This window comes from Symphalangus syndactylus, chromosome 21 (assembly GCF_028878055.3).
Source record: "Symphalangus syndactylus isolate Jambi chromosome 21, NHGRI_mSymSyn1-v2.1_pri, whole genome shotgun sequence".
NCBI classification, from domain to species: Eukaryota; Metazoa; Chordata; class Mammalia; order Primates; family Hylobatidae; genus Symphalangus; species Symphalangus syndactylus.
The window spans coordinates 79,609,928-79,619,260 of record NC_072443.2 but is presented as its reverse complement, the minus strand read 5'-3'; the positions used below and the strand labels follow the sequence as shown (position 1 = coordinate 79,619,260).

Below are 9,333 nucleotides of genomic sequence, written 5' to 3'. Positions count from 1 at the left end.
CCCATCCTAATCAATTAAATCAGTGTTCCTGGGACCAGACAATGGCTAGTTTTTTTAAAGCTCTCCAGGTGAATTTAAAGTCTAGTCAGGATTGACAGCCTTGAATCTGTCTCTTTTCCCATGATTTCTTTACTCATCCTCCTAGATTTTCCTTCTCTGTGTTCCTGCTACATTATCCTCATCCTACCTTTGTACCTGCCGTCTCACTATGCAAAGTAGACAGTCTATCTCTTTTGCATAGATAACAGGAGAAGGAGACAGATCAGGACAAGACCTTTAATTCTTTGCTTCTCAAAGGTGATGTCGGAGACCAGTAGCCATGAAATTATCTGCAAGCTCATTCAGACTGCATAATCCTCGTAACTCAGAATCTGCATTTAAACAAAACCCCTAAGCAATATGAATGCACACTGGAGTTTAAGAAGCACTGTTCCAATTAACCCATAACACATCCTCCTTAAAGGACCATCCTACAGCCCCTCTGTGATTTGCCAGAATGGAACTATGTGGTTCAAAACCTCAGTCTCCCCAGGTATTGGCTCTGTATGAAGCCCTGTTTTAAATGCTTCTACAGACCACCATTCATTTTCACCTTGCTACAGCTCTGTGGGACTGGCTTACTATTATTCCTAACTGGAATAAAACAAGGTTCAGAGAATTGAAGTGACTTGTCCAAGCTAGTGACGGATTCAGGATTTTAATACAGGTTCCATTTGATTCCAAAATTGGTTCTCTTTACAATAAAACAGATGTCACCGTGGTTCATCCAGAAACAGGTGAGCACAGAGTAGGTGAGATGGCTGGTGCAATCCTAGCTCTTCTTGCTTTGGACTGAAACTTGCAAGATGCTTTCTCTGCTGCTGCCTGAAACTTGCAAGACCCTTACTCTGCTGCTGCCTGAAACTTGCAAGACCCTTACTCTGCTGCTAGCAATGAAAGAGAGACCAGTTTTCCTGCTCCCGCAGCAAGTCAGTATCTCACCTTGGAAATGACTTAAAAAAAAAAAAAAAAAGTTCTCATCACCACTGAGAACTCCCCCAAGAGAGTACAGCCTGTTTGGCCTCTTGGCAGGACCCTTCTGGATATGTAGTTCATTTCCTCTTCAGCAGAGAATTTGGTCTCTTGAGTATTAAAACGTATGCTTTTCTTTTGTGTTCTTTTTTTGTGAGCCAAAAATCATCCAACCAGACAACCCTTTCTCTGTCATGTATGGGACATGGACAATTTTAAATGGTTGTAAAAAAAAAATTGGAACTTCAGTTTAAATGGACTAAAACTTCCTACATAGCGTGCAGCTGGGGTCAGTATGGCCAAGATGTTAAGTGCCCATGAAGTCACCTCTTTTGTCTTTTAAACAGGATAATCAATGCCACAGACTAGGTTGAAAACTAGATCCAAGCAGAGGCCCCTCACATTCCTTGGGCATGTAACATGGACAAGTAGTAGACTGAATTGTCATTTCTTCATAAAAGTGGTTGCCACGATTCGGGTGTGTATGAGTCAGAGCAGCCTAGCTAGTCCAATAAACAGCAAGTCTCACAGGCCTATCAAAAGAGCTGTTTCATGCTTTTGCTCACATCACAGTCTGATGCAAGTGAGGCAGGGGAGGGGGTGAGAGGAGGGGAAGAGCAAGTGGGAAGGTAGTGCTATGCTCCGCCCAGACATTCAGGCCGATGATTCTTCTAAGGGCTGCATCTGCCATCTTCCAGAACTGCAATGTCCAATATGGCAGTGATGTCATATGTGATCATTTACATTTAAATGAATCAAAAGTAAAAATTCACTTTCTCAGTTGCATTAGCCATATTTCCAGTTCTCAAAAGCCACCTGTGACTAGATTCTGCTACACTGGATGCACAAAATAGAAGATTTCCATAATTCCAGAAAATTCTATTGGACCACTTCCTCTAAATTTCAGAGTGTCCCACTGGGTTGTTTGAGTCTGACCTGCAGACAAGAAAAGAGAAGGTGAAGAGTCAGTGAGGAGTGGTGGACATATTTTCCCCAAATTTCATTGGCACAAGCTTGAGACGTGGCCTCCTTTACTGCAAGAGAACTGAGAAGCATCATCTAGCTTTGTGCCTAAGAAGAGGAGAAGCACGGACATGCATGAGCCCTTGGGCATCCCTGTCCCAGTGGCCTTACCAGAAGTGCAATACTATCTCACACTGCATTCCTTGTATTCCTAGGAGAAGTGGCCAGGCTTCTAAAGAACATAACCTTATTTTGGATTAGGCCTCAGAGATATTAACTCTTGCTGTCGGTAAGGCCTTTGACTCAGATGCAGAAACTCTGACAACAGTTAACCACTTCACTTGAAAGAGAAAGCCTCATATGACATTCATCTCATCATTGGCAAAGTGTATGAAAAAGTGATTCTGTTTTTATATTCTAAATCAGGAGTTGGCAAATTTTTCTGTACAGGGTCAGATAGGAAATATTTAAGGCTTTGTGGATCATACAGTCTTTATCGCAACAACTCAACTCTGCAATTGTAGTACAAAAGTGCCATAGATGAAGGAGAGTGACAGTGTTTCAATAAAGCTTGATTTACAAAAGCAGGCAGTAGGTCCAGTTTGGTCTAGCATAGCTTGCTGGCTCCTGCTCTAAGTCTTCACCAGGTCCTCTTCACTTCCTAGCAGACTCACCTTTCTCTTCTTCCTGTCCCCTTCAAAAAAGAATGGTAAAAAGAAAAATGGAAATGTTGGTATATGTAGAGAGCCAACATTTTGCAGTGCTAAGCACTTTACTCAAGTTCTCACGACCCCTTGAGTAAGATTTTTATGGTTGCCCATTTACAGATGAGGAAGCTGACACACAGAGAAATTAAGTCATCAGGTTTAGCTCATGCAGAGACTAAAATTCTAAGTGTGATGACATAATTCACTGTAAGTCACTGGTGCATGAAGCAGTACTGTTTAATATTGCCCAACATGGTAATCAGGGAAGAACTTAGCCATAGACATTATCAGAGGGAGGGAACTAGAGTAGGGCATGGGGAAAAAAAATACATACCTGAGTTGGTAGTTGATGGGATTTGTTTGGGAACACCTATGACACCTGTTAGGGGTGGGGAGATGGCAAGAAGAATGAGGAGCAAATGTGTAAACCATGTAGGGGTCTGTGGTCTTGCAATGGCAGATGAGGAAGTCATTATTGTGATGAACACAAGGCTTTTTTTTTTTTTTTTTGAGATGGAGTCTCGCTCTGTCGCCCGGGCTGGAGTGCAGTGGCGAAATCTCGGCTCACTGCAAGCTCCGCCTCCCGGGTTCACGCCATTCTCCTGCCTCAGCCTTTCCAAGTAGCTGGGACTACAGGCACCCGCCACCACGCCCGGCTAATTTTTTGTATTTTTAGTAGAGACGGGGTTTCACCGTGGTCTCGATCTCCTGACCTCGTGATTCACCCACCTCGGCCTCCCAAAGTGCTGGGATTACAGGCGTGAGCCACCGCGCCCAGCCGAGACACAAGGCTTATTAATGTGCAACAGTGCCCAATTTTAACCCTTTCCTGTCATTTTCAATAAAGGGAATTTTGTCTTTGATATCTGCTTCTCCTTTCCCCAGTTTCTGGCTTAAAAACATGCAAAATCAGGATGTTGGGCAAAAAGAAACAGGCCCAGGTAGAACAGAAGAAAGGAGGAAAGATTTTTGTTTATGAGACATTTCGTGGGCTCTCCTTTGTTGTGAGAAGTCTGGGTAACGGGCAAGGCAGAGAGAGGGATGAAGGCAGTCAGAGAGGCAAAATCAACCTAAATACTGTATTGCTGGGAGAGCACAGAGGTCAAAGACAGAGAGCCTGAAAGGGCAAGTGGGCTGCTCTTGGAGATGTTTGGGTTTCGGGTGGCGAATGAGAAGCTCTGGTATAACAGAAAATCAAGAAAGAAAGAGAAAAGGATTTTGAGAAATGCTACCATGAGTTATCAGTTGGGTCCCTTATAACATTCTCTGGGTATTGCAGGTAAAGTTTCCATTGTAACGATTTTCGCTTTGGAAGATGTGACTCTACGCAGAGATTGGACTCCATGGGGCCTTGGGATTCATTTGGGTTACCCTAACGAAATGTCTCCATTTTTTGCTCCCTGAATTGGAGGAATCCAGATTATATGGGAAAAAAAAAAGAATTGCAACAGGCACAGCAGTCCAAGAATGGAAAAGGCTAGCTCTTGAGGTAGAAAATTTTCCATCTCTACAAGTGTTCATGTAATCACCTATTGTGACATTGCGGAGGGAATGCAGGAGCCATAGGGAAGTGGGTTCCTCAACCTGGTTGAGCATCAAAAGAATCACAGCTTTCACAACCCACAGCCCCAGGCCCCTTCTATTTCTGTCATGTTGTGGAGAGCTGACCTTTTACAAAACTCTCCAGGGGATTCAGAGCTTTGGGAACCAATGATGCCAAGAGCTGGGCAACGTGATCTCTACTGCCGCTTCCAAGCCTGACAGCATTATCCTCCACGAACCTCTCCTTTGTAAAAGCATAACCTCACAGGATTATTTAGCCAAAGCACATTCTGTTAAAAGGGAAGTGTGCTTAAAGGATCTCTCAAATAAGTAAAGAGAAATAGAAGGAACAAAGTCACTGTGAAGTTACATCCTGCTTCTTTTTGGGTCTCCTTGGATGATATTTTAGACACATTAAACTAGTTCACTGATTTATTTATTTTAAGGGCTTTTTTTTCCAGGTCTTTGGGGCTCCACCCTTTCTCTGCATTTACTCCTAAAAGTCCTTTAATGAGAAAATAGTGCCAGGTGGAAAAACAAAAATAGAGAAGAGGTTCTCAGGCCAGTCACAAAAATTATTCTAGAATCCAGGTAATTGTGGCTGAGAGCTGTATCTGGAAAATGGTGAGTAAATTACATTTTTGTAAACGCAGCCCTATGTGGAAAGCTGTGAGGCAGCTCCTTATGAAAAAGGCTAAGTTAGAGGAAACTTTCTACAAACCGAGTGGTTATCAAGATTTTTATCTTTAAGGTTTTCCCCTGAATTGCAAAAGTAATATGTTTATTTTAGAAAATATGGGACACACACTTAGAAAAACAGAAGAAAAAAACTTAAAGTACACATAATTCCATCACTGCAAGAAAACAATTTTAAATATTTTGGAGTATAGCCTTCCAGATGAACACATATATACACACATATATACATATAAATATGCACATGTAATAAACCTTTTTCAAAAAATTGGGATCCAACTATACCTGTTTCTTTGCAACCTGCTTTTTCCCCCCACTTCATCTGTCATGATTATTTCCTCACACAACAAATACTTTTCCACAGCAGTTTCCAAAGGCTGCATAAAATTCTACCCTATTAAACCCCATTGTTGGACACTGAGGCTGTTTCTAATTTTTGACATGATAAATAATGCTTCTCATCTGCATCAGTATTATTTTAGATGAAGACACGCGGATATACCCAGTGATGCCAAATAAAACAGTGCCATTGCTAAATGTGATCTCATGTTTTATGCATTTTAAAATATTGAAGCTGTGGTTTGGGAACTGGTTAACTGTGGCTCCAGTGTGCGAATATACCACTTCTTCTGGGGCTGAGCTGCGGCCAGCCAGGTCGCCTAGTGGGGTGGAGGTCAGGAGATAAGCACCTCCCCTCAGGTGCTCCAATTCCCTGGGCTCAGGAAATCTCTCTCTGTCCTTCCAATAATAATATTCAAGGGAAACAAATGAGGGAAAAAATTTGATGGCTTCTGTTTCAGGTTGAATTATGCCACCCCCCTCCGCACCAAAATTCATATGTTCAAGTCCTAATCCCTGATATTTCAGAATGTGACTGTATCTGGAAATAGAATCTTTAAAGGGGCAAGTAAGATAAACATAGGTCATTCAGGTGGCTCCTTACCTAATATAACTGGTGTCCTTATAAGAAAAGATCAGGGGACACACACACACACACACACACACACGGAAGACCATATGAAGACACAGGGAGAAGACAGCCATCTGCAAGCCAGCGGGAGAGGCCTCAGAAGAAACCAGCCTTGATCTTGGACTTCCAGCCTGCAGAATTAGGAGAAAATAAATGTCCGTTTTTTAAACCACCCAGTCTGTGGTACTCAGTTATGACAGCCCTAGCAAACTAAGACAGCTTCCTAACACATCTTCAGAGAAATGTTTCAGGTGAGTCAGAGTCCTAAGAGCAGGCAGCTGGAGAGTTAGAGTCAGAGAGATGGGACTTGAAATGGAGGGTCTAGGACTCAGGAGCTACCTGATCTTCAGCACGCCCCTGCATGCTGAAATTTTTGGCTATGTATTACATATTGGCTACATAGTCAATACAGCTAATATGTGGCCAAAAATTTTAGCATCCCAGCCTCAGCATCCTCATGTTTATGCTAGAGACCAAACTCTTGTGATAAATAACACCCACTGTATTAGTCCATTTTCAAGCTGCTGATAAAGAGATACCTGAGACTGGGAAGAATAAGAGATTTAATGGACTCACAGTTCCACATATCTGGGGAGGCCTCACAATCATGGCAGAAGGCCAAAGGCACTTTGTACATGACATTGGCAAGAGACAATGAGAGCCAAGCCACAGCAGAAACCCCTTATAAAAACATCAGATCTCATGAGACTTATTCACTTTCATGAGAATAGTATGTGAGAAACTGCCCCCATGATTCAATTATCCCCCACCAAGTCCCTCCCACAACATGTGGGGATTACGGGAGCCACAATTCAAGATGAGATTTGGGTTGGGACACAGCCAAACCATATTACCCACATTTTGGAGGATTCTGAGGATGCCAGACGTGAAAAGCGCATGGCACAGTGCTTGGTATGTAGGAGGCATGGGATGAACTGTGTTAGCCAGTGGCCTGCACAAGCTTGTCTTCACCCTGTCAAATAAAGTGAGTCTTAATTAACCATATAATATGTAAAAAGATAATTACACATTTGGAACTTTTGCTTTAAGGCAGATTCACTTTGTTTAGCCCACACAGTGCTTCTTAAAAACACTTCAAATTAGTTGTCAATATTTTAACAACAGGAGATTCTACACAAATTCTGGATTTCTGGCTATTTGAAAATCAACAGATCTGGAAGCTCTAGGCCCCCATACTCTGGCTCACTGTGGTTCCTGGGCAAGGGACGTAGCTGTGTCACCTGCTGGGCCATGTAGCATTGAATCTGTAACCTAGACCCTAATGTATAAACTGATTTTTATAAATAAAAATGCATACATGCATACACACGGAGAATAAATGTATGTGTGTGTAGGCGTGTGTGTGTGTGCGTATGTATTCCTTAAGTCCCATGTCTCTTCGCTTCATTATTTCAACATCTTTTCTTTTTAAAAAAATTCACTTTGATTCCAGATTCATGCCTTTGGTGTCTGATTCAACAAAACTGGTCTAAAAGCCGTGTTGCACCATATACCCTAGAAATGTGGATGAAACTACAGTTCCCCTAGTTTAACCTCTCATTTTACTCATGAGGCAATACAGCCAATATGTGGCCAACAATTTTAGCCTTGAAAGGGGCCTCAGAAATTAGTAGTCTTTGTAAACCCCTCGTTGTTGCTAGAAACCTCATAGATTTAGGAAAGCTTTTTGTTATTCGATTCAATTTTTACCAAAAAAAAAAACCAACCCAGGACCAAAAACAAAAAACAAAGGAATTCAAACATTTAATTAGTCATGTTAATTTGTTTTCCTTTCCCTCCAAGCAATCTCCAGGCATTACTAAAATGCTCCCAGGTATTTCCTAAAACAGGTTTACCTCCGCCCAGCCCTGTGAACCTCAGCATTGTCTTGTATCAGTTGCTAGGTAACTGAGGAAGATTTATGCACATCCATTGTTAATTTTAAAGACAATTTTCAGCTCTGCCATAAACATCACTAGAAGCAGACACCACACTTGCACTGAGACATTCCTCTAGCCTTCCCGAGATGGGGCATTCCAGGGCATGTCTATAAAATCCAAAATATTCTGGTTAAAAAGAAAAAAAAAAGGAAAATGCTGGTAAATTCCCAGCTGTCTGCAAAAACAGTTCAGCAAATTTGAGACATTTGGGCCCATCTCCAGTACCCTCTTGTGCCAAATCTATTATAAGTTTTATTCAAAGAGTATCATCTGCCCTCCCAGTTTGCCTGCATTTAATTGTGCATTTCAAGTTTGCCCAAAATTTAATATTGTGCTTCTCTCCCCCATTCTTTCCAGCGGCACCAAAATTTAGTCCTTTGTATTCCAGAAGCTTCTGCACAATTATTTCTCAACCCAGTGGTTTCATTACTTTTTAAAGGGTTCTTGATAAGCACAACAACCATTTATACTGGTTTTGACCAAATGTATGGATTTTGTTGCCACCGTTTGGGTAAGTGATGGGGGGACCCAGTTTATATAATGGGCACCCAAATCAATGTTTTATACAGTGATCATAATTCTAATGACCCTTGGCTTGTGGGAAGCAGTTCATGTTTTACAACAAGCTTCCCAGGGCATTCTGTCATCAGATTCTCACCAGAACCCCGTAAGAAGCATGTTGTGTGGCATCGTCATTCTAGCTTAGATGACTTCCTGACTTCAACACTGCTAGCTGGTGGTCTGGCCTTGCCTCCTCCTAACTCATCCTCTATACAGTCTCCAGAGAGGTCCTTCCAAACGGAAACCCAAGCATGCCAGTCTCCTACTTAAAATCAGCCTGATGTTTCATGGTTCACATTTGTAACATGGAAGATCACAGCCCCTGTGATCTAGCTAGGCCCTGTCTACCTCTTCAGTCTCATCTCCCATTACTCTTCCCTCACATTTTGCATCCCGGCTGTGCTGCCTTTTATATAGTTCCTTGCACACCCTGCTGTCTTCTTGTCCCTGGGTCTTTGTTCATCTGGCTTCCTCTGCCGGAGATACCCCACCATCCAATTATTACACCAATGCCCAATACTAAAGCATTCTCTGACTCCATCTCTGCCTTACACCTGAAGAGTTAGATTCACTCCCCTGTGCTTCCAGAATACTCAATGCATACCTCATCAGTGCATCTATGGAATTGCTTTATAATTATCTGTTCATCTGTCTGTCTTCTTCTAAACCTAAAACTAAATGTTTGAGTATTTTCCCGGGGAGTGCTTACACCATCTTCTTCCTCTGAGTATCTCCCAAGCCTAGCACAGTGCCCAGCACATCATGAGCATTAGTTTGTGGCAGGGATGGAGTAAAAGGGAAAGGGAGGGAGATCATAAGAAGGAGGCCAATAGCACCATTGGCCTGATTCCACAGATAAAGCAGCCCAGCCTCCAAGAAATTCAGTGACCCAGGCAACACAATTAGCAAGTGGAATAGCCAGCATTTGAATGGGAGAAAGATC

At 42.3% G+C, this 9,333-nt stretch overlaps 1 long non-coding RNA gene across 4 annotated transcripts in view; it reads right to left on the bottom strand.

Annotated features, from left to right (window-relative positions):
• Nucleotides 1-681: 681 nt before the first annotated feature.
• LOC134735495 (uncharacterized) overlaps nt 682-9,333 on the bottom strand; it is a 100,683-nt gene continuing 92,031 nt past the window's right edge. For 3 of the 4 annotated variants that reach the window (XR_010118673.1, XR_010118675.1, XR_010118674.1), the window contains 3 exons: nt 6,748-6,862; nt 5,863-6,020; nt 2,283-2,668 (listed from right to left, as the gene is read on the bottom strand). This is a non-coding gene — a long non-coding RNA (uncharacterized lncRNA). Of the gene's footprint in view, nt 1,948-2,282; nt 2,669-5,862; nt 6,021-6,747; nt 6,863-9,333 lie in introns of those variants that run through there. The other variant, XR_010118672.1, reaches the window with a different exon arrangement.